General features: G+C 36.7%; 1 protein-coding gene across 1 annotated transcript in view; it reads right to left on the bottom strand.

The window, feature by feature from the left end:
• The window catches only part of LOC138714966 (uncharacterized), a 196382-nt gene that overhangs the window by 79115 nt on the left and 89698 nt on the right, over positions 1-27569 (bottom strand). The gene's annotated exons all lie outside the window — the stretch shown is intronic.

Genomic DNA, 27569 nt, shown 5'->3' with positions numbered 1-27569 from the left:
TCCAAAGTGATGGATGGTGAGTCAATAACAATAATTTTGAAGACAAAACTTTCCCTCTTTTACTCATAATTTCTGCCATATTCAGAACTGAACACGTGAATGATTAGAAGTTACTGGAAATTTTAAATTACTGTGAAAACAGAAATGTTAAGTTACTGTGGAAACGGAATGACATTGGTGTCTTTGTTGCATTGGTTGACTATTCCACGAGACAAAAGTACAGGGGACGAACCAGATTTGACGAAATGTCCTTCTAGACAAGACAAGTTATGGACAAAATTGATACACTGGACGAGATTTGGATTGGACGAAATGTGCTGACAGCGACAGAAACACCAGATACCAAAGCATCCGAGAAGAGATACGGTTGCTGCTGTACGTACGTACGGATAGGTCTAATCACTGAACGCGACTCCGCTCCGTAGGCTCAACATCATGCCTTCTGTTAGGTATGCCTTGTGTGTGAAAGAAGTGTCAATTATAGACTGAGAACATGTGAATAAGTAGTGCTGTAAAGAATGTCAGGGAAAAAAATAACACTCTTAAAGATCTGTACTGGGAGGTAAGATGACAAATGGCTTTTAATCAAATGTCTTGAGGAATGAATGAATGAATGAATGAATGAATGAATGAAGAATGAATGAATGAATGAATGAATAAGTAAATAAATAAACAAACAAGTAAATAAGTAAATAAATAAATAAGTAAATAAATAAGTAAATAAATAAATAAGTAAATAAATAAATAAGTAAATAAATAAATAAGCAAATAAATAAGTAAAATAAATAAATAAGTAAATAAATAAATAAGTACATAAGTAAATAAGTAAATAAATAAATAAGTAAATGAGTAAGTAAATAAATAAATAATAAAATGTTTTACTTTGGAAAACGTATTATGTGTCTTTCACGTGTTACATTTTATGTTACCTTGTTTCAGCCTGCTATTGGCCATCACCAGAGCTGGTTTTTGCTGGTCTTGGCGCCTTTTGTTTTGTTTCCTGTGGGAATGTGTTTGTGTAGTGTAATGTGGAGTCAAAAATTTCAGAAAACACACACTCTTTGACTCCACATTACACTACACAAACACATTCCCACAGGAAACAAAACAAAAGGTGCCAAGTCCAACGACAACCAGTTCTGATCATAGCCAATAGCAGGCCGAAACATGTTAACAAGATAACATAAAATTTAACACGTGAAAGACACATAATACGTTTTCCAAAGTGATATACTGTTAAAAGTTATGTAATCAAGATGTATACATGTTTTAACTGATATATATATATATATATAAACAAACTAGTGTAAAACGCCACATAAGCGTAATGCTACTATAGTAGGCTATGTATTAATTTTAACTAAATGACACTATACTAAAAACCAGGTTATGAACCGACTAAACCACATAGTGGCGCGAGATTCAAAACGTGTTCAGCGTTTGTCACCGATATGTTTAAAATAACTACTGTATATAGTTCTCGATAACACTATCAACAATATTAATAATTAAAATTGCTGTTTTAAGAAAGCACGAGCTAATGACGCTGGTACGAAATGAGACTCGTAATGCACGTGGTACTGCAAATGAACTGGGAAGTTTGGCTACACTGTCTCGGTGATTCCGTTGCCAGATTTTCGTTAGCAGACGACATTTTCACGTGGGGTCCAATGAAAAGCTCCGTTCCCCTTTTCCCTTCCAACCACCCACACTCAACGTGTCATCACTGCACAGGCTACCCCTCTAACCCGCACTTTCCTCTCGCTCTCCCAACTACTTCCTGTTTAGTCGGTTCATAACCTGGCTTTTAGTATAATACCAACTTAAATAAAATACTAAATAGTTACGAATAATCTATAAACAATTTATTTCGGAATGCTACAGGTAACAACATATTCTAGTTGGATGATCGTCCACCTCTGCTTCGGCATGTGGCCGTGAGGCCAGCAGCCGGCTAGTCGGTCTTGGCCCTTCGTGGGCTGTAGCGCCACGGATTATTTATTATTATTTACAGGTAACAATATAAATAATAAATAGTCGGCCTGAGTGGCGCAATCGATAGAATGCCGGCCTTTCTGTGCCCGAGATTGCGGGTTCGATCCCGGTCCAGGTCGATGGCATTTAAGAGTGCTTAAATGAGACAGGCTCATGTCAGTAGATTTACTGGCGTGTAAAAGAACTCCTGCGGAACAAAATTCCGACATAACGGCGACGCTGATATAACCTCTGCAGTCAAATAAACCATCCTTTGTAGTTTGCAACAGCATAATTAATGAATGTTATTATATGACAAGCAAGAACAATATCATCTTTTCGAGAAACAAGCTCGCTCCGTAATGCAGATAAGTAATAGTGCGTGTACGTGGATGTGTACGAAAAACCAAGGTATTAAATTTGGCAGCATGGTAGAGTTGCACAGCAGAAGTGAAGATTTGCCGTCTACAACCACGTGACACAGAAGCGTCAGAGATTAACTCTGGATGGCGCAGCTTCAGTGTAAGGATTTGAAGCAGTCCCCCGCCTTCCGAACCCACCTGTAGCTGCAAAGCAAGAAACAGTCCACGTCACGATGCCACGAAAAGGCGTGATATCGCCTTGGATTTCTCCTCGCTCCATCTAATAGCGGGACGGTCGGCTGTATAGGTCATGCGGCGAGGCGAGCTGTCTTTCTTTGCACATAGTCAAATTTCTCCACCAACCAGCATAATTCACAAAGCGCATTCACGTACTTTACACAGTAATTAATACAACATTGTGAAGTTTTATTGTTTACTTAAATGGAAAAAGTATGTGATATGATAACCAGAATCCGCATGTTTAGGCATTTATAATAGTTTGAATAGGCAGGCAAAGCACTGTAAATCTAGAAAAAGCACATCAGGTAGGAAAAAAAAAGAAAGGAATTAAAACATGAAGAATGCACTGCTAAGTTTAGGAAGATAAATAATCTTCTTCTTCTTCTTCTTCTTCTTCTTCTTCTTCTTCTTCTTCAGTCCCTTCTGCTGCTAAGCGTCGGGTTCGCCTCTCTCCGTCCATTTCATCCATTTTTCCCCGGTCTCTACACATTCTCTTCATCTCTACCATTGTTTTTCCTTTCTGTTGGCCTATTCTTTCTATTGTATCCTTCCATTTAATCCTTGGTCTTCCTCTTCTCTTTCTTCCTTCCACTCTCATTCCCATCACCTGTTTAACCTTCCTTTCCTCTCTCATACGATATACATGCCCAAACCATTTCAACTGCCTTTCATTAATCACCTCTGAAAATAAATAATTTATCACTTAATTTATACGATATTCATCCAACACATCTCACTATTCGTTGCACATTAACAGAAGGTAGACTACAGATTTAGATTTTCTCATGTTAAATTCCACCTCCTATCGGCTAGAACAGTTTTGATTACAGTGAAGACCATTTTACTTCAACTGACGTCACCGAGCATATTTTAAGCAGGCTAGCATACATAGACTTCTGTCTACCACAACTGTAGATATCTTTCATTATCGGTCATATTTTATTTCCCGAAAGTCAGTATTTTTAGAGATAATATAGCACGCAATTTTTACTAATGGCTACTGGGTGGGCGAGAGGAGGTTTTAAGCATACTGGAAATTCGGCTTCTATAATGAAATAAGTTCTGTGGGACAGTAAACATTAAACTTGAACATGGGTGAATAAATTGGAGGCAAAAGTATTTGTATTTTGACAGTTAAAAATGCAAAGGTTATGCCTATCGGAAACGAGAAAGAAACTTGCACAAATATGAAATTAATAAAATTAAATATGTATATGTTAAAATTTATCTTCTTCGAAACGGTCTTTTTTTTTCTCTAACAATTCATTTCAAATGTACAATAGGCTACTAGAAACAAAACATGGGCTGGCTCTTAGTCGAGAATCGCTTTGCAAGAAGGTTTAAGCATGTGTTCTCATATTGCCTAACTACAAGCACTACACATGCGCAGTGTTGTATTTGAAACTTTGACAATAGGCCTAATTGTTACCGATACTAGATATTTCAAATAAATTTACTTTGCATGTTTTTGCATATTTCTGGCTTGATTTTGCATATATCAGACTTTTTTTTGTGCATATAAATCCTAGCCCTACTGATAACAAATAACAGATTGCACTTTCAAGACAACTTTTATCAATTTCACTATGCTGCCATCTAGCGACTGCAAAATAAGTCACGTTATAGGTAACCCTGATGGAATTGCATGGAGTAATAGCTTGCAGTAGTACTAACATCTACTGGTCCTTACCAAAAAGTTCATTTCTGATAGTGGAGAGCCCAGTGGTTCTTCTTATTTATATGTTGCCATTTCATAATATGGGAATGGTCAATCTGATATATAGATGATCAGGATCAATATCAAGAAGAGTTGGACAGGCAAGTGCTGAGATTTTACACCGACGGAGTCGATTTTTTTTCCTATGTGGCAAATTTATGATTTAAAGGAAGAAATACACATGAAAGGAAGAAGACTGCGTACAGCACTAAACAAGACCGGGAGGCTTATATGCCTTCCTTACTTTATTTGAAAAGAAAAAAAAAAGACTTCGTTATCTCAAGAAGAGTCGAAAACTGTAGATTATTATCGTACACGAAAGTTCGTAAGTTAAATCGATATGAGAGTGAGCTTGATAATACTTGCGCACTTTGTACAATATTTCTTGTGTTCTTTGATTAAAAAAAACTAACTATACATTGATGATTTTTCATTGTAATATTTATTGAATACATGAATGCTACAAGAAGAAGTAGAAAACACTTTAACAAAAGATAAGGTAGGCATTCACTATTGATGATATAAGACATGGCACCGGCATATCAATTCAATTCGCAGAAGAGGGATAAACATAAATATCTGTCGGCTCGTGATGAGGTGACTCAGGAGAAGACGAGCGCGGACTGAGGAGAAAGTGTGGTGAACAGATAACGTTACGACACCAGTGCAATATTTTTACTACTAGTAAGGGGAACTAATGTTTCTGCTTACTAAAGTCCCGTCGCTCTTATTTCCGGCAGCCAATGACGTTGCAGGTAGGCTACATTTAAACGTGTGCGTCTTGACATTCGCTGCTGATGACGCTATGCATTTCCTAAGGCTCGATAAATACTTAATACAATCGCCTTCCATTTTGGCTCTTTCGTTGGCCTTCGCAGAAAACACACGAGGACGTTATTTGCCGCTCAATTACAGTGCGTTTGATTTATTATCATAGGAGCTACGGCATGATAATCTTTAACGGTGCGGCTTATAGATTCTTCGTCTGGTAGCTCGGCAACGAAAGAAAAAAAATGACGAACGATAATACAGGCCTCGCAAGCAGAGAATACCGACGGAAGGAATACGAATGAAACAATGCGATAAGAAAGAGCGGGCGACAGGAAAGATTACGAGATAGGTTGAAGGATATTCAAGAGTACAGTCGGAAGAGAAATGACATCGATAGAATCAGTCTTGCGTTGTGATAGTTACATTACGAATTTAGTTTGTTCCATTGCATGTGAATACGTGTCTTGTATCGCACGGTATTATCATTTTATTCGTAAACATATGTTGCGCGTTTAATTAGCTTCGAATTTTTCTCTTGCTACGTTCATTATTTCCACAGCGATGTCCTCATTTGTTCATCTTCTTGGAAGAGACTGTACTTCCATCGGCTCGCACCTCTCCCCCCTCGGCGTGCCTACATACACACGTCAAAGCAGACAGCAATGCTACCATTGCTTTTCGGTAATCGTTCCTTGCGCGAGCTATATTTACCTAGAATTTATAGAGCCTTCACTTCCTAAGACGTGAGCAAAATGGAGGAGTCACGCCGGAAATAACAGCGACGCGACTATAGTAGTACAAGTATTGCACGTGTTGTAACGTTATCTGTTCACCACTCTTTCTCCTCAGTCCGCGCTCGTCTTCTCCAGAGTCACCTACTATAGGTACTCTTTGTGGCTTGTTCAGAGATAAGTATAGTACGATTATTTATTTTAGTCCTGACAGTCACTGACAATGTACGCCTGGGTCAGGCGAGTCTATTAGGCTAAGTTACGTCAAGGGGTGTTCGGGTTAGTCAGTCGCTTGCATTCAGAGCGATCGAATGTCACGCGTGCGGTAGAACGGCGTGTTTCCAGTACAGTTAAGCTGCACTGCATTTCTTTACCGACCGCTCGCCCTTATCTCTACTCCGGAGCTCTCCCTACTCCTCCTATTACTTCCCATCTTTCGCATCGCCAAGCTGTCAGGACTAAATAATCGGTATGTAGATGGCAGTGATATTGAGTTCTAGACGACTTGGAAGTCTATAGACTGGAAATGAAACCCCACAATCGCCAGGAATCATTCGAACACAAAAGTGACACTGTGATAAAATCGCTATTACATATAACAGCGATTTTTCCGGAGCTGTGACGGCAAAACACTGTCACATCCCACCTCTAGTAACTTAGTTCCACCCGATTGAGAATATCACAAGGTCCCGATTTAGACAACGTAGGGAAATACAAGACAGACTTACTTCGAAGAGGAGGCGCTAGTCCATCGTTCGAAGCAATCTTTCAACCGTACACCAGATCGGAGTGAATGAAGAGACCATAAAAGCTATACATATGAATTGTCGAAGTAATTACTGTTCAATGAATTTAACATAGCAAGCTGAAGTGTTCGGCAAAACTTGCTCCGAAGCCAAAATAGTACTCTTTCCATGTTGTTTTCGTGTTAGGCTTGTTTCCCCCGAGTAAATGTGGGTGGAGCCGTCGCAACATGCCGTTCAGGTCAGAGGACAACGCCTCTCATCTGACCTGCACCTCGTGAGATGAAACATGGGGGAGTGGTCAAGACAGCAAAATCGATCTATCGATCAAATGGGCGACAATCGCAGTAAACCTAACCGACGCACATAGTTGGAAGGATATTCTTGAAATAATTTCTATTAAAACTGTCGTTTATTTGAGAAAATTAAGAAAGCAATGTAAACTGCACAAACTTTCAAAATACGATTCACTCGAACTTAACATAGCTCATACATCTTACACACTGATAATAGGTTGGTTTTGTAGACCTTTCAAGTCGCATCATTTTCATTTCTTTTCCTTGCGCGGCGGAGGTAGAGACAGTAGTTTTATAATTTTTTGACTCATAGCATTGTGGTATGCGTATAGTCTCCTGTACACGCTGTGTAAGTCGTAAAGAACTAGAGAGAAGGATCTCCATTGCTTCCTTAATCTTGACTTTAAAAAAGCAATCGACAAGGTACACGTCCCTGCTGCTTTATTCCTCTGAGAAATAACCACAAAACTCATTTAATAGAAGGCCTAGTGGCTAAAGGTCGTTCTAGAAGTTTTATAGGGGAGAATTAAACTCGCGGTCTTGCAGTACGTAACTAGTAGCTCCACCAATTCTCAGTTCGTTAGTACACATTCTGGCTAGACTAATTACTGTAGAACACGAAATGGCAGTGTACAATGTGCTAGCTTTCCTAGCAGCATTCGTAGAATACAATGCAACTTTAGATACACCAAGGTCCTGCAAGTTGTATACAACAGGGGATGTTATCTATCAACGGCACGCTATTAAAATAACGATGTTGTTCAGTCAATTATCCGAAGAAAGGTTTGAACCTCATAAGAGACACCAATAGGGCATCAGCCATGAGGCAACTAAGCCAGGTAATAATGAGCCCATTCCTTTTCCCCTTCAAAATCATTATTATTGTAAGCAAATTATGTAACATACGGTTTTGTGAACTAACGGTCAGCGTCCCTCACTACGAATCATGAGATCTTGGGTTCGATTCTCGTCGTAAGCATCGAAATTTGTCCTTAAGGGGTTAGGTACAGCTTACAGCTGTAAAATTTTGGAAATATTCAACATTTTTTCCCTCCATTACTGTATCTTTCACAATAATGAAAATTAGTATGTGTAAAACATTGCTATATGAACAAATATATATATATATATATATATATATATATATATATATATATATATATATATATATATATATATATTTACGATTAAAAATATTTAAATTTTTTTTCAAAATTCAGTTCACTTTGCAGTGATGAAGCGTTTTCCACATAACTCAAAAACTATCCAACATTCTGGGTAATAAAATTTTTTGTGTGTATTTATGCATGTCATATCTACAATATGATGCAAGATCACTTCTCTATCTTTGATAGATTGTCGGATAAAAAATAAATTTATTTAAAAAAGGATCAAATATCAGTAGGCCTACTTTCTTGTAACACAAAATTAAAAAAATATATTTATTAAGGAATGTAGTTGAACGAGCATGATATTATAAATGTGAATTTAAACAATAAAATAAAAGAGAGAGAACATGAAAGAGTTAACAAGTTTATGAGTTATGAGGGAAAAGCTCCATCACTGCACAATGAACTACCACCATTATGATTTTTTTAAATCGTAAAAATATTTCTTCCATATAGCAGAAGGATAGTGTTTTACACATACAAATTTTCATTATGGTACAAAATACAGTAATGGAGGAAAAAACGTTGAATGTTTCTAAAAAGTTTTACTGCTGTAAGCTGTACCTAACCCCTTAAAGAGACTAATACTTGCATTTGAAGTCTTTTCTGGAATACGATGTTTCTGAACTCGTAAAATTTCAGAAATTACCTGTGTATTTGTATAGAGTATTAAGATTTTGTATAAGAAAAACGTACTAGTGTTCCCTTATTAGAAATAAATTTAATTAGAAATGAAATATCAATGTTAAAGATTTCAATAGAAAAAAAATAGGTTTTGGATCGTCACAAAAGTATTGGATTATTGTACGTTCGCTCGGAGAAGAACCAGGGGTGCAATAAGTGGTTACACAACTCGACACGCGACTAAGGAAGCAGCGTTGTGTACGTCACTTAAACGTCCCACTTACGGACTATGTTTATTTTCACTAATAACATTTGTCATTCATGTTAGTCTGATAGAGTCAGGGCCCATCCTATGACAGTATCGGAAACCCTTACTACCACTCTAGACTCTAGGCTATTTTCAACCATTGTAGATGATAGATGAAATAAGAGGGAGGTGGAAAGTGTTGGTGAAATGGTATAAGGAAACGGAAGTACCTCAACAAAAATCCTTTGCAATATCTGCTTTGTCCACCACAATTTCCATCACGACCTGACCGGGAATCGAACCCGGGTCGCTGGAAGATCAAAGGGCTAACGTTGAGCCACATACGCGGCTACACTACACCCTTCGAACATTTTTTTAACAAACACGGACAAGTTGGCTGTTTATATCTTGTATGTGTACATAAATACTTTCGGGACAGTAAAAATACAGTAATTTTATTATAGTCACGCAACAACAGAAATACTGTGCCTAAATCTTGATCTCCCTGTAATATTTCGGTGACCCTATATTGTAACAGCTAGGTAAACAAAGGCCTTCGCTCATTACGTCATCTACTCGTAAGTGGCTACGATTATTCTGCGCAGAAAACGCATGTGATACGGCGAACAAAGAATTGTATGTATTACAGCACAAGTGTCCATGACGCGTGGGAGTCGGAGGAGGGAGAAAATTGATTGTTTGTGTGTGTTTCTGGGTGTGGTGTGCGACACATTAGTGCTCTGCGTTTCTTATTAATGAAAATAGAGAATAGTAGTAAAGAGAATCAACGATGTTCCATGTCAATTTGTTTTTAATTTATTGAGTATGTCCCAACGAGTGTAACTCATATGTAGGGGCTATACAAGAACACATACATATGTTGTACAATGTAACTTAAAAAGCAATGAAACTACAGTCTGTGGAAAACATACAATATCTCAAGAATTTATTCAAGAAATAAAGAAAAATAAGGACAAATAGTAAGATTTCATAAAATTTTGGACAGAAAGAAGAAAAAGTTTGAAACCATGAAATAAATAAATCAACTGAGAATTAAAATAAATAACCTTCCCAAAAACGTATTTTAAACAATTCTTAAAACACCGGCAATTTGGTAAAATTCTATATTCTAAAGGAAGTTGGTTAAAAGTTGTTATTAAAAATGCTTAATTCCTTTCGTTCATTAAATTACTGAGCTATGCTGAGAAAAAAATATTTTTTCTTTTTGCTTTGTTAAATGAATATGTATATCTTTATTAAACTGAAATATACGCCTAATATTACTTACTTAGTTACTGGCTTTTAAGGAACCCGGAGGTTCATTGCCGCCCTCACATAAACCCGCCATTGGTCCCTGTCCTGAGCAAGATTAATCCATTCTCTATCATCATATCCCACCTCCCTCAAATCCATTTTAATATTATCTTCCCATCTACGTCTCGCCCTTCCTAAAGGTCTTTTTCCCTCCGGCCTCCCAACTAACACTCTATATGCATTTCTGGATTCGCCCATACGTGCTACATTCGCTGCCCATCTCGAACGTCTAGATTTAATGTTCCTAACTATGTCAGGTGAAGAATACAATGTGTGCAGTTCTGTGTTGTGTACCTTTCTCCATTCTCCTGTAACTTCATCCCTCTTAGCCCCAAATATTTTCCTAAGCACCTTATTCTCAAACACCTATGTTCCTCTCTCAAAGTGAGAGTCCAAGTTTCACAACCATAAAGAACAACCGGTAATATAACTGTTTTATAAATTCTTTCAGAAATATAATATTACTATGTATTAAATTGTTAATAACTTTGTATGTGAAAATACCAGCACCTAATTTAATAATTGATTCAACTGGTAGAACGAAAAAAAAATGTTATAGATATTTAACTGGAATCAAATAATGAAAACCCAATAAATTTATTAAAGCTCTATTGTCTGCAATATACGTTATACGTACAACGCAAGAAATTAAATTAATGACTTTGTAAGAAGAAAAAAACCGAATCTTGGCGACAGAAATAAGTACATAGAAATGAAGAATAGAAATACGAAACAAGTGAACGAAGAAATGAAAGGTTTACTACAATTCAGTATAGAACGGGGCTGTACAAACTAGAGTTCGAATCTGACCTGTAAAAAATGTTTCCCTCTTCTGTAACTTGGAAACGATTCTGGGATCCAGCGCAGTAGTGCTGCCAACACATACACACAGCGAATCTGATATTTAATGATTAAAAGGTGAAGAAAACCATGACTACACAGGAAAATTTCTGATAATAAAGAGACAGCGGTGAATTGAGAGGAAGCGACTATATAAATAGGAGTGTCTTTAGGAAAACTGCTACAACGTCCTTGTCCAAAACAATTTCGCACGAAGATGTCAGCATTTGAACCTGTGTCTCTGTGGTGGCTAATGACACATAACGACTGGCCAGAGTGACATGGCGTTCTCTTGTCTGCGGCTGGATACAGCCCCCAGACGAGAGGCACATTTCTAAAAATAGCGGTCGTAAACTAGCACCCACATTCCTGTCCATTCCCGGCGATACAGGGACGTTAAAAATACCCTTTTCCGGCGCCGTTACAGTGACAGAGTACTGCCATATCGTGCCTTCGCGAAGTCTTATCGCACAGAACAGAGACGACTGACTGACACTCCAGACAAATAGGCAGTGCTGCAATTATCCACTATTTTCAAACTACAGAAACTATTCAGAGACGTTGAAGTGATGATAGACAAAACTAGAATGAACGAGGAAGAACATAGGGAACCGAAGTAAAAGTAGTATCCACGCACACGACGCAAAGATGTAAAAAGTTTGGGAGGAAGAATTTAAATTTGAATTTATTGTTAGCAAAAACTAAATACAGGCTATTTAGGCTATAAAGAATTTACAACTATACTATATACGCCCTATATATCTTATATATATTGTAGCCCTATATAATGTTAAATATACAAATAATAGTTTTAAAAACGAGTTTTTCTTAATAATTACAAAATGAAAAGGAAAATCAAAATAAAAAGAAAAGAATTCTTATATTCTAGCGCCATCGCAGTACTCGGGAAGTTCAGTAATATTAATACCAAGATAATAACAATAATATAACGAAAAACATAGGCTAGTGTACAATAATGAATAAAAAATTAATTAAAAAAAACAATTTGCATGATTTATGAGGAAATATACAAAAGAAATGTATTAAATTAAATGTTTAATTTATAAAATACTAAGAAATACACTACTGGAACTAAATGACAGCTGTAAGCAGTACGGGATGAAGATAAATGCAAACAAGACGAAGACCCTGGTTGTCGGAAGAAAAGTAAAGAAGATAAACGTGTGAAAAGTAAATGAGGCAGTAGACCAAGCGGACAGCTTCATATACTTGAAGTGTACTATAAGCAGTAACATGAGCTGCTGCCAAGAAGTCAAAAGGAGAATAGTAATGGCAAAGGAAGCTTTTAATAGGAAAAGAAGCATCTTCTGCGGACCTGTGGAAAAAGAACTAAGGAAGAGACTAATGAAGTGCTTTGTGTGAAGTGTAGCATTGTATGGAGTAGAAACATGGACATTACGACGAAGCGAAGAGAAGCGACTAGAAGCATTTGAAATGTGATATGAAGAAAGATGGAGCGCGTGAAATGGACAGACAGAATAAGAAATGAAGCTGTGTTGGAAAGAGTGGATGAAGAAAGAATGATGCTGGAACTGATGAGGAAGAGAAAGAGGAATTGGTTGGGTCACTGGCTGAGAAGAAACTGCCTACTGAAGGATACACTGAAAGGAATGGTGAACGGGAGAAGAGTTCGCGCTAGAAGAAGATATCAGATGACTGACGACATTAAGATACGCGTATATGGATCATATGAGAAGAGAAAGAGGAAGGCAGAAAATAGGACTGATTGGAGGAAGCTGGGTTTTGAGTGAAAGACCTGCCCTTGGACAGAACACTGAATGAATGAATGAATGAATGAATGAATGAATGAATGAATGATAATAATAATAATAATAAGAATAATAATAACAATAACAATAGTTTGTTCTCTTCTATCTTGCGGTGGATTTTCTTTACATTTGACCTATACATTAAAGAGACAGATGGCGAGACGACTTTAGTGATAATGGAATCAGTTTGGCGCCAGTCCTCCAACTACATGACAAAGGAAATCATACTGACAATGGAGAAATAATACCCAGACTCTGTGTCGGATTCTAACCCACGTAGCTTCCATGCAGCGTTAAACTGGAATATGCTGCTGCCGGTATGATTATTATGAGAATAACAATAATTTATATATATATATATATATATGTGTGTGTGTGTGTGTGTGTGTGCGCGCGCGTACGTGCGTGCGTGTGCTGGACAACAACCATTCGCCAATGAAAGTCCAGTACAATGATAATATTAATACAATAAAATGAACAATTATGGTACAAATTAACTAAATAATTGAGATAATAACAACAAAATAAAGAACAAAGATTACAATGATTAACTTACAAGAATTAATACCATTAAATTTTAAGGAAAGGAGTTAATCCTTACAGAAAATATTACCAATTTGTGTAGAAAGATTATACAATTCATATTAAAGCAAATGACATTGCCATGTTCTAATAGCCTATAGACTACATTGAATGGATCGAAATCGCCTACATGTAAGTTAGCATTTTTAATACACCTGGAAACCAGAGAGATAGATTTAAAAGTTCATCCTTTAATTTTTTAGTATTTCATGTTGTGTCGCATTTAAAAATTTAATTAATAATTATGATGATGATGATAATAATAATGATAATAATAATAATAATAATAATAATAATAATAATAATAAATGCGAAGAAAACTGCATTCACAAGCCACTTGTATTTGCATTAAATGTGAAACAATAATTGAAAAAAAAAATAAGCCAGCAATTCGTCATCCTATGAACCCTTACTGAATGGCAGCTACCCTTGTGGATTTTTTGTTTAGTCAACTGTTCGAAGACAGGTCTGAACCTCTTAATAGATACAAGAAGGCACCACTTACGAGACAACTAGGCCAGGAGATAATGGGGTAGGGTGGCCAGTTCCTTTCCCTCTCCATTCAATACATCGCCGACTAGCTACATATTATCCTAGTCATACTTCAGATGTATACAAACAAATGTTCTTCCTCTGACATGTATCGTCAAGTGAGACGTACTGCCTGATAATAAGATTATATGTACATATCAACCAGAACCTCATCCAGAGGTATTTGTGCAGATATCAAATGTAAAATATTAAATGCTACAATTTGTGTGTGTGTGTGTATTCTGGTACAAGAGAGCAGACATAGTCAAGAACCTCACGAAAAATGTATTTCGAAACTATAATTTAGAGAGAGAGAGAGAGAGAGAGAGAGAGAGAATATCGAGTTTTATACATGAAATGTTACAGAGATAACAAAATTAGTTTTCCTGGAATACACCTGAAGGGTTTTGTCGCTGCGCGATTGTTTCCAGTCACTGGGCAGGAGACATTAACATGCTGCTTTTGTTTTTCGCCTCTTAGATTTGGGAACTCCGCAAGTCCCTGTCACCTCTCGCCTTCAGATCTCAGTTCCTGCAGTCTTTTATGTAATGACCGTTTGTCCGCCCCCACCCAACTTTCAACGCTCCCAAATGGCGCTGATTGTAAAATGAGCTCAACTTTCTGCTTCGCAAGTCGGTCGGCAACTGTTCGGAACCGGCTTCACGACACCTGAGAGCTGCAGTTTGTCTCCATGGCAACCACGCCGAAGCAGCAATCTACGCTTTTCTCTGCACTTCTCGATACAAAGTTATAGAATTTCAGGGGTGTATATCAAACTGTTCCTGTATTTACCAAACTTATTCTCTCAAAAATGTATCTCTCATCCACGTGCTTAGGCCAGCATTTCTCAAACTATGGTTAACGTAAGACTAGTGATCTTCAAAGTTTTGCCTACATAGAAGCTATTTCAATTACTACATCTATATATATATATATATATATATATATATATATATATATATAATTTGAACTGGTAATGGAAATTACGGGAAAACGACTGAACGGATTTTAATAAATGACCCCTCATTTTGAAGCTTGGAACCCAAAGTTTTTCAGAAAAATAGTAGTTTTCAGTGAAATGTCAATTTTTCAACATAATTTTCCTATTTTCTAAAATCCATCTGTCGTCACTAATTGCATTTCAGAATAAAACAAAACACATACTACAGTAAATAATATTACACGAAGGCCATGATCTGCAAGAATGCTGACATAATTATTTAGAGCTCAAATTAAATTGGTTATTACAAACTTCGAGACTTACTAAAATAATTTACAAGTCTGATTCTGTGGTGTGTAATTTTTTGAGTAGGCCTACAGCTGTGTATTGGATATTAAAAACTACAAAACATGAGGTGGTTTGATGACATTATTACCATTAGAAATGAAATATGTTGTTATTGCTGTTGTTTTCCAATGTCAGGCGTTTCAAAATAAAGTCATTTGACCTCTTGCACTCCAATATTTTTCAAAGAAGAAATTAAATATTATTATAGTTAATGCCATGATGTGACTATTTTGCATTAATTATACATATTAATGCTATATTGATGATATGAAAGTGAAACGTTTTGGGGTTATGTAAGTAGATATAGAGAATATCTTAAATTAGATCTTGATTTCTATAATTAACTGAGTGGCGGCTATATGGTATATGTTACTGAAAACTATAAAACTTACGTAAGATAATAATATTGTTATTAAAAATCAAATATGTTTATAGTTATTAATCAAGTGGGGTTGGGTCTTTTTCATATATTTAATGGCGGTGTGGTGTAGATATTTATATGCGTGATTCTCTTCAGTATTGGCTCGAGAGAGCGCAAAAATTAGAGCTCCTAAGGAAAGGCCAAAATGTATTACTGATAAAATAAGAGGCCTACAAGATTTATAGTCTCCCGATCATTTCAGCAAGATCTCTTAGCAGGATAAAATGATTTTATCCTCTACATTTCAAGGTAGTTTACGAAACATGCAGCAGCTATACCAAGATGCTATGTCTATTGTTCGAAAGCATAGCAAACCTGACATTTTTTTAACTTTCACCTACAATCCGCAATGTCCTGAAATAGCTATTGCTTTACTCCCACATGAAAAACCCACTGATCGTCCTGACATTGTTACTTGCGTTTTCGCGTTCAAACTAAAAAACTGAAGGTGTATAGGTTCAAGAAAAACTATTTGGCATAAAAAATCATTCATAGGGAGTATGTTTCATTATTATGAAAGCAAATAACTTTCAGAATGTCTGGTATTCTTCATTGAAAATAAATATGCAAAATGCTTATTTGAACGTCTAACGAACTTAGTTTGCAGCATTTGCTGCACAAGCCACTAGTATACTTATATTTCGAAGTGTTTTATGCATCATGCATCAGGATTCTAGTGATTATTATTCATGCTTGAACAACTCGGCTATCTTTAATGGGTTGTAACAGAACAGTAGGCCTACACAATATGATCGTTAACACAATGCCCAACATCTCAACTGCTCTTATCGCGGCGATGTTGATTTTAAATGCTACTAAAAATAAAACATTTTCTACCTGCATTCTACGCTCGTTTTTACTGTATTCATGAAACTGCAGACGCTATAGCAACAAACTGCGGCGTTTTGTAGCTACATAGTCAATGTATTCCAGTTAAATTTCCTGAAAGAAAAAGAATCTTATGACCCTTACAAAATAATTCGACGCGCATCCCTCATCTTGTGATTGTTTTTCACGTGTTGACTCAACGAAATATATGAGAAAGGCGAATGGCCTGAACATTTTACGGAGACAATGTTGGTTCCAATACCGAAGAAAAATAATGCCAAGAAATGTAAGGAGTTCAGGACTATCAATCTAATATCGCACTCGGCGAAGATTATCTTGCGAATACTGCATCGACGTTTATATTCTGAGATGGAAGAACAGTTGGAAGAGCAGTTTGGCTTCACGAAGGGAAAAGATACGAGAGATGCAATTGGACTGCTACGGACAACAGGCGAAAGATACCTCGAGAAGAATAAAGACGTGTAACTTATGTAGTATTTGTTGATTTAGAAAAGGCTATTGACAGACTGGATTGGAATAAACTGATGAAGACCTTAAAGAAAATTGGCGTGGATTGGAAAAACACAGAAGACTATTCAGTAATCTTTATATGAAACAATGAGTGAAAGTCAGGATAGGAGAAGAAATGTCAGAAGGAAATGAAATAGGGAGAGGAGTACGTCAAGAATGTCCTTTATCAGCTACCCTGTTCAACATCTACTTGGAGGATACAGTAAAAAACTGTTTTCAGAACATGGGAGAAGTGACAGTAGGAGGAAGAAGAATAAAGTGCATAAGATTTGCTGATGATATGGCGTTGTTAGCAGAATAGGAAATGATACTAAAGGATATGCTACTGGAATTAATAACAGCTGTGAACAGTATGGGATGACGATAAATGAAAATAAGACGAAGAGCATGATCATAGGAAGAAAAATAGGCCTACAGAAGATAAACTTGCGAATTCTAAATGAGGCAGCAGAGCAAGAGGACAGCTTCAAATACTTGGAGTGTATTGCAAGCAGTATAACATGAGCTGCTGCGAGGAAATCAAAAGGAGGATAGCAATGACCAAGGAAGCTTTTAATAGAAAAAGGAGCATCTTCTGCAGACTTCTGGAAAAAAGACTAAGGAAGAGACTAGTGAAGTGCTTTGTACGGAGTGTAGCATTGTATTGGGGGGGGGCAGAAACATGGACATTGCGACGAAATGGAGAGAAGCGAATAGAAGCATTTGAAATGTGGATAAGGAGAAGAATGGAACGTGTGAAGTGGACAGGCAGAATAAGAAATGAAGCTGTGTTGGAAAGAGTGGGTGAAGAAAGAATGATGCTGAAACCGATCAGGAAGAGAAAAAGGAATTGGATGGATCAGTGGCTGAGAAGAAACTGCCTACTGAAGGATGCACTGACAGGAATGGTGAACGGGAGAAGATTTCGGGGTAGAAGAAATCAGATGATAGACGACATTAAGATATATGGATCTTATGAGGAAACAAAGAGGAAGGTAGAAAATAGGAAAGCCTGGAGAAAGCTGGGTTTGCAGTGAAAGTGCAGTATTTAAAATATGAAGGATAATATATTGACAGCTGGGAAGTCTTAGGTCTTCTATTTGGTGCTCATGACACTATTACTAAATTTAGTGTGTCAGTCTTTAAAAAGTTTGGATTAAATGTTAATGGCCTAAAAGAAATGGGGTTACAAATACTGCGTAATTCACAATAGGCCTATTACATTGTACATAAACACCTCTACATAATTTAATATATTTTAGTAACAGGTCTGTAGAGATTTTTTAATAACATTTATTATTCTATTATATAGATAACTGCTCATCTTTCTTTTAGGGAAGTTAATTCCGTTTTCTTTAATTTCCAAAAGAATATTTTTATTGTAAATTATCTTCCAAGATCATATTAGTGGATTGAATATTTACAGTTCCCCAGAGAAGGGCAACTAACCTCTTACAGGATTTTGTCTCAAACAATGCAAGAAACAAGAGCATCTGGTTAGACATAAACCTTCAGGAAAAGAGTCATGAACAGAATCATAAATATATGGTTAGCTTACAAGCAAAACACATTACGCTAAGTCAAAATTATTACTTCTGAGACAAAGGTGTTTTTCTTCTGACAAAACTGAATTCTCAGAATATTATCTATTATTTTTAGTAAGTTCTTTCTCTTTAAGTCTACTTCATTTTCCAATTCTAAGTTTATAACTGCACATATTATGTGCATTACTGTGTACACGCCTTTTTCTCAGAAGTAGCTACTATTTTTTACTTAATATGCTTTGCTTGTAAACCGACGATATGGGGTCGGCAATGAAACAGGGAAACGCCTAACTCCTATTGTAGATATAAATACTTTTTATGCATTTCCTTTGGACTACTTTACGGCTCAGAATCGTTTCCAAAATGAAAACATTCATATACGCATGGCCAGGGTTTTTTTGTGAGACTGTTTCAAATTTTTCGTGAAAAATAAATAAAATACCGTACTTACGGTTAAAAATGTGACAGTAATTTCACGAAAATTTCATGATTATTTTCTTTTCACGATATACACATAGTCTTCTGCTAAATGGCAAATCTTTCACTGCAAATCCAGCATACTCCAATCTTTCCTATTTTCTGCCTTCCTCTTAGTCTTCTAAATCAACCTCATTGCTACTTAACTCAGTTTTATACACAAGCCCATTAGCCCAGTCATCAACGGTTCTGTAGGCCATTAAAGATAATACTATAACATATACTCCGTTTTTGAAATCTGTAGAGTATAGGAGACGAAACGAATCCTTTGTGCAAGTGCTGAGGGGAGGGGGCCAGTCCAATGACCGCTCTGGGGAAGTGTCTGAAATGCCAACCTACATAACACCTTCCGTCACGCTCATATCTTACCCCTTAGCGGCCGCGAGCCGATGCAACCCGGAAGACACTCTCCCCCACTGATAGGCTCCACCCAAACGTGTCGACTAAAGCCTTGGTTTTTCTGAACCGACGCATGCGATTTGCGCACCTCGCATGCGTCGGTTCAGAAAAACCAAGACTTTACAGATTTCAGAAACGGAGTGATAGTTCCCAAATAATTTGTTCCCTTATTCTTTTGTAGTTAACATCTTCAAAACTAAAATGTTTTATTTCTTAAAAATTACTTTTAAAGTGCCATTTTTTCGGTTTTATCCCGGATATAAAGCTTTTTCACAGAAACAGCTGAGTTTCGCGAAAATTCACGAGAAAATACTGTCAAAGATCAGTCACATTTATGTATGATAAAACCTGCATATCGTCGTTGATTTTATGAAACCTCCTATGTGAGAGAACACAACATAATTTTTCAAAGCCACCGGCGTAGCTCTGTCGGCTAAGACGCTTGCCTGCCGATCCGGAGTTGAATTTGGGCGCGGGTTCCATTCCCGCTTGCGCTGATTACCTGGTTGGGTTCTTTCTAGGTTTTCCCAACCATAAGGCCAATGTCAGATAATCTATGGCGAATTCTCGGCTCATCTCGCCAAATATCATCACGCTATCACCAATACCATCGACGCTAAATAACCTCGTAGTTGGTACAGCGTTAAATAACCAAGTAAAATAAAAAAAATTCAAGAGGAAGAACAAATTAATTAAAAATCAATGGGCCTACATAATAATTATGAAGCAATTCGGTAGAAAACGATGATCAATATGACGAACATAAATGATATCATCGAGAATCAGTGTAGGCCTATTGATATTTAAATAATGTTTTCTTAGTATTGAAAAATTACTTTCTGTACTGTTACATAAGAGGTGTCCATAAAATCGATGACGATATGTTTCTTAGTGCATTTCTGTCACATTTCACGTTTATCGCCAAAAAAAAAAAAAAAAGCTCCGCATACAAGTGTGAATCGGGAACACTCTTTATCATTTATACGTACGTGCATGAATCGACTGTGACCAAATTTCACTGGTAATGTAATTAGTATGGTACAATATAATCGCTTAAGGTAACGGAGAAACAACAAAATACGAGGGATATATTACTGTGTACTCATTCACTCTAACAGGAAGGCAAATCTACATTTCGCTACTCGGAATCGAACTAAGGTCTGATGAAGTTGCAGCCACTAACACAACCATCTGATAAGATAACTAAGTCCTTGTTTTAATATTTAATTAACATCAAAAACGTGCTTGTAAATCTCATTAGCTGTCCCAATCCAACGCAATCCAGAGTCCAAATACGTGCAATTTGTTATTTCCATACGTTGCACATTTTTATCTTTGTCACAAAAGTGTATGTGGGTGTGTATATGCACATGAGGTTCCATTCCAGTAATTTCACGTGTGCCGCATAACAGTGAGGTTGCATCATGATGCTCACATGTTTTATTCATAGACGTTTTTGTGTCGTTTGCTACTCGCAATAGTTGTGACTTTACACAAAACCTTTAGCTAACACTTCTGCAATATCGATCTGTCAATATGCGCTCAAAGGCAATGGCAAAAGAACGAGAGATTCAATGGGAATGTGAACTAACCTAACCCACAACTGAAATGACAGATATTAGTTTTTTTTAGAATTCTAGTGTCTGTCACAATCTCATAATCAAAGTCGGGCCTATAAGTAATCTTTCGCTGTGACTTACGCAGTAGAATTTTCAACTGCAAATCCAGTGGCCCCGAGATTCATTTTGTGCAGAGAAGCAGACATTTATCTTTCTTACACAGAGACTGGATATGTCCTTTGCCATGCTTGTCTTCATTGTGCTCATGCTCTATATTTGCCACACTACAGTCGAACTTCGATATCTCGAAGTACTACTTCCGGAAACTGGTAATGTTCCGAGTTATCGAAAATTCGAGATATAGCAAATGTGAAAAAAATTCCAATACCATAAATAAAATTATTAATGACAAATATTATCGCTTAACTTTCAACATAGAGAAATCGAGGTTGTCCATAGATCCTTTCTTTGCTTTTCAGGATGACGATTTTAGCAATTACTCATAAAAAAATTTGAGAAGAATAATGTTAATGACATGCCATTATGTCCTCGTAGTCTAAAAATTCATCAGAATCGGGTTCGATTCCCAATAGTGAAGTGTAGATCTGGCCAGCGATCGTGGTTTTAAATTTCAGGCCAGCTTGGAAGAATGGAACTTGTTTCAAGGTTGGCAAGGCGCATGCATGCTGGGACCAATGCTTTATTTCTTTATCAAAATATTTGATTCAGCCTAGGACTCGCGTTACGAAATGCGAGCTGATTCGATTCCCCATGTGGAAGGTTTTCTTTCATGAAATTTCGGTTAGTGTACGGACCTATGCCCAACCAGCATCGCGACGAATTTAGGGAACTGTGATAGGTAGCGAATACCTTCGTTCTGGTTGCATGATCGTTCACTTCTGCTGAGGCATGTGGGCGAGAGGACAACAGCCCGCTGGTCGGTTTTGGCTCTTCATGGGCTGTTCGCACAACGGAATGGAATGGACTTTTCTCAGTAGGCCTACGTGACATTTCTAGTCGGATTTCAAAGGTATGAAGGAAGTATAATCGGTCCAACAGGTTCATATCCGGTGAACATTGGAAGCTGGTGCAAGAGCACAGCATTATAAATAGCCTACAGACAATCTTGTACAATATAAAAAGAGTCGTCCTCGGTGGTCCGCGGATACTATGATATCCGTTGGATTCAAAGTTTATGGGTTCAAACCCAGCCGAGGACGATGGATTTTGGTGAGCAGTAAAATCCTTTGCACGACTTCTTCCGGGGGGGGGGGGAGTAAAGCTGGATCGTACACGGCACATAAAAGAACCCTATTGCTGTTAGATAAATCCAAGAAACTCTGTCACTTCTCGTTAATGTTCAATTTCGACGATGAATAACATCTACAGTTGAAGAGTTCTTAAAATATATAATATTGATTAAAAATACTAATTATTGCATAAATATACAGAGTGTTTCAAAAGTAACGCATTACTACAATTAAAATTTAATGAGGGGATTTTAGACAAAAAAACTCAGACACGTCAAAGCTTATATGTAGAAAAGAACATTTTTATTAAAACAAAATATTTTTCGGATTATTGTTGTGCGAGTTATGACGTCATCAAGAACAGTTTTAAATAACACATTATAGTTTTTAATAATATTACCATCTGAAAGAGCATTTTTTTATGTACCGGTAATATTTTATTTGTTTTATACAGAAGTACAGTGGAAGCTCTTAAGTTCAACAGAAAACAAGTTCGACATCCTATAGTTCGACGTAGGAGAATTAGATTCGACATCCTATAGTTCGACGTAGGAGAATTAGATACGCCTCTATACGGGCACTAAGAAATGGATTTGTCATTTGAATGGGAATTGGTTCTGTGTCTTTTGTTAAAGGAAAACAGAATATTTTATTGATTAGGACATCCATATTTAATCACTGATTTTAAATTAATGAACTCTTCTTTTTCTATTTGCGAATTGTGCCGTTTGTGAGACGGAACTGTCGAAAGTACAGTGGAAGCTCTTAAGTTAAACAGAAAACAAGTTCGACATCCTACAGTTCGACTGCTTACGTAGGAGAATTAGATACGCCTTTTTACAGGCACTAAGAAATGGGTTTGCCATTTGAATGGGAATTGGTTATGTGTCTTGTAGTGATACTTTTGTTAAAGGAAAACAGAATATTTTATTGATTAGGACATCCATATTTAATCACTGATTTTAAATTAATTAACTCTTCTTTTTCTATTTGGGAATTATGCCGTTTGTGAGACGGAACTGTCGAAACCCACTGTGGTACTAGAAGCGCATACACAAGTCTCGGGGCGGGCAGGAAATGCATTACAGTACTGCATTCGTTGATGGATAACCAATAAGAATTTGTATTCATTTCACCTGCCACACCCACTACCCTTATTGGACTGAACTTTCAATTCTGTTCAGTGGAACTTAGGCGAGTACACTGTATTACGGTTATGTTTTTCTCTTGTACTGAGGTGATTTCCACCGTAGCCTGAGGCTTATTGTGTTTACCACTCCTGTTCTGTGAATGACTGGGTAGCCGAACGGCCGCGCTTTTGTACAAGTACAGCACTTCGCACCGTGAACTTAACTCTGGGCTATGGTATGGATGATGATAATATGTAAATTAATGATAGCGATATGAGTCTAAGGTCCAACGTCGTAAGTTATCCAGCAATTCCGCTTCAATCGGTTGAGGGAAAACCTCGGAAAAAACCCAGCCAAATAACTTATCTCAACTAGGATTTTAACTCGTGCCCGCTCGTTTCACGGTCAGACGTGCTAACCGCCGTGGACATAGTTATGGTTACTATGGTAACAATTTTATGGTATATTTTGTTAGTCCTTGAGTTCAACTTCAGCAGGAGTTCGCTTAACGACGTCTTCTCTTTTGTTTTCGCGAACTACAAGAAATAATTTCAGGGTCGGCCTTTGCTTACACGTGATGTAGGAATTATGGACGAATCTTCTTACCTATGGCTTCCTCATCAAAACTGTATAAATTCTAACAATCTGATTCCCCTCAGCCACGATATTTCCAGTGTGCAGAAGAATTTTCCGCTTCTATCTGAACAAGCTTTCTCGATTTTTGCCAAGGTTCGTTTTGAAATACCAGTAGCAACCAATACTCTACCATAGACTCCTTTTAAATGGAATTGCTATTACATTTATAGTCTCCTCTGAAATGAACTTTCGTAAATTATATACTATTTTCCGTCCTTGATTATGGATAACTCTAGACTTTTCTACCTTAGACATAATAAGGTCACGACATAAGAATAATGAATATGGAACGGACGATAAGAGCGTAGGAACAGTCGAACTACTAGAAATCAAGTAACGCAAAACACTGCCGATTGCGAGCGACAGCGAGCTCAGGAAGGCGGTCTAAATTATGTCATTTCTTAGCGCTAGTAGATTAAAATTTAAATCGCTCTTTATATTACATGAGCTGTTAAATTGTTAAGTTTTCTACTATTCTAGTCTTTGTCCTTGTCTACAAGAGAACAAGGAAAAACACACGAATTAGCTGCCTCCCTGTCAAAATTCCTGGAAGTGCATGTGGCGGCGTCAGTGTTAAAGACTACGTCAACATTTAACTTATCAAATTGATAACGTCGCATAAATGCATGACCATAGTAGCCTAATCTTACTATGCCATCGAATCAATACGACTTAAATTGTATAGGCCTATGAATACCCTCTATAGAGCTTTAATTTAATGTGCATTATTTTCATCAGCGTCTGTATTTTTTTTTTGTATTTATATGTGCTATTTGGTAGGATGGAAGAGAAGGCCTTATGGCTTTAATCCTGTCAGATTAAATAAATAAATTAATTAATAAATTAATAAGTTAATGAATAAATAAATAAATAAATAAATAAATAAATAAATAAATAAATAAATAAATAAATAACATGAACACACATAAAATGGCTTTTGAAAATGTAATATCTATACAGCAGAACATTTATTATCCGTGGTAATGAAGGGGGTGGAGTGAACGATTAATAAAAAAATCGGATAATCCGTACTATAAAAGATCTTCATAAACTAAGTGCTTAATACAGTTTCTTCATTTCCCTCCGTGGTCTTTTCTTTTAACACGCTAGATAGTGATTCATAAGTCTGCTAATTTAAGTCTAGTTTTCAACGACGGGTTTTTAATGGCCAAGAAAACTCCTTATGACAGCTGTCTGTGGAAAGATAGGAATAGTACAGGTCTCATGTTGTAGATTTACAAATTTGATGCACTTTATATTTTGTTTTTATTAAATCCCCCACAGTTGTAATTCCTATCTCGTATTATGATGAGACAGTTTCTCATTTCCCAAACCACTCAATTACTTGCATTTTTTTTCGTAGCAAACACGTTTTATTTGACACCTATGGAAGACATTTTGCATAGAAGCTAGACAGTAAGACCACTCGAAGAGTAGATCACACTGCTTAAAGGTAAAGATTTGTAAAAAAACACTCCGTAAAAAATGTCGTAGGCCTACTAATTTAATGTACAGTACTCATATTTTATCTGCAAAACAAAAGAGCGAGAGAGAAAGACAGCCGGATAATCCACCAATCGGTTAATACGGTGATGGATAATCGTGGTTTTACTGTAATTTAAAAATAGCGTTGTAAGAGTATTTCGTGATAGTATTATGAAAGTGCAAATGGGGTAAACTTGAGAAAAACTTATGTGCATTTATCAAAAAGTTGAATAGTTTTTCTGGAAGACGTCGTCCTCCGGTGGTGTAGCGGTTACCATACTAGCCGTTCGATCCGAGGTTCGCATGTTCAAGCCCGGCCGAGTGCTATGAAATTAAAGGAACGGTAGAATTCTTGGCATGGATTTTCTGGGAAGAAAGTAAAGCTAAGAGGCTCATGTCGTAGATTTACAGCACGTAAAAGAATAATCACTGATTGTATATCACAGTCTAAACTATTCGGAATTTCTCTCTGTCATTGAACTTCGATTTTGAATAATCTCTGAAATTGAAAGCATCGTTAAATAAAATGCTACTCATAATCAACCTATTTCTACTGTTACTACTACTGGAAGACAGAAGGTCTAGTGGATTAAACTAGCGATATGTTTATACATTATTATATTATTACGATGCACCGAAGTACATCCTTCATCATGATATATTTATAGTTAAGTTAGAAGAAGACTCGAACGATGAAAATCATGACATTTCTGGCATATACTTTCAAATCTTAAGAAGAAGGTATTCGCCAATGATACCTCAAGCTCAATGGAATGTCTTACTTCCGTCGTCATAGCAAAGGATGCCCAAGATAGAACGGGATAGCATCTCTTTCATTTTCTTCTACAAACAATCTGACAATTTAGAGCTCACAAACTAGCCTAAACCATTATTATGATCATTATGTCTTCGGGGATAATGTATTCTTCCTTCCAGATGCCCATACTTCAGAAATAGAATTCAACTCTACCAGAATAGCTAGGGTTACCATCCGTCCTGCAAAAGGAGGACATGTTCTCTTTTTTAATCATTTTATCCTGTCCGGCAGGCATTTAAAAAAATTAAATATCTGGCATTTCGCATTTCAACTAGAATTAATATGAATATTGAACAATGTGCGATATTATGCATAGAATATTTAAACAAATGGTGAAAACCTATGAAAGAATTTAACTGCTTTCAATGGTTGAAGCTGGAGCATATAAAAACATATAATATGATGACCTATTGACATGCATTGAATTCGTACACTCTAAAAACGTCACTATTCATGATTCTAAGCTATTTTATCAAGTTTATTCTGCAATGTACAAAGATATGCCAATCAAGTTAATTTGAACAAAGATTTAAGTTTAGAAAAAACATTGGTGCGGATTCTTCAATTCCAATAGTTCTGCGAGCGCTGAAACTTTCTCAGAACTCTTAAAAATATGTCAATTCTATTTATTTATCCCAAGTCACAATGGAAGTGCTGAGAGAATATTTTCCCTAATATCTGCTCAATGGACAAAAAAACGAAGTCGTATGCTAACTGAAACAGTCAGGGGTATCATCATGGTGAAATATAATTTCAAGGACATGTCCTGCGAACAGTTCCATAGTTATTTATTACAAGATATAAGTTTGTCTCTTCAGACTCTTGTGCACAAAGTGGGCTCTACCGATAAGTAGAGTACAGATGTAATACTGACCCAGCAACTAGTGAGAAAACTGACTAAGGTGAGCCATTATTTTTATCTTTACTTATTTTTGTTCACATCAATTTTTTAAAAGTCCTTTTTTCAGCAATGTCCTCTTATTTTAGATTCCAAGTCTTCCTATAGAATTTCTCCTCATGGTAACCCTAAGAATAGCAGTTACCAGAAAGGTTCTACTAAAGGAAACAAGCAACCATTTTAACTAAACATGTCATTCTTTATGCGACTCCATGCACAGCATTATGCTGACTATCTTGGAATGTTCTCAATTTCTTACGAGATAGCATTTTCAGTCACAAATCTTCGGGCTGAAAATCCACGATAGTATTCTCTATCTCATCTCACCTCAGCTTTCCTCCCAGTGAAACCCGTCCACTTAATGGTCGTACTGAAAGAGCCCACCCGACCCTACCT

This window comes from Periplaneta americana, chromosome 15, assembly GCF_040183065.1.
Source record: "Periplaneta americana isolate PAMFEO1 chromosome 15, P.americana_PAMFEO1_priV1, whole genome shotgun sequence".
NCBI classification, from domain to species: Eukaryota; Metazoa; Arthropoda; class Insecta; order Blattodea; family Blattidae; genus Periplaneta; species Periplaneta americana.
This window is presented reverse-complemented; position numbering and strand designations above follow the sequence as displayed.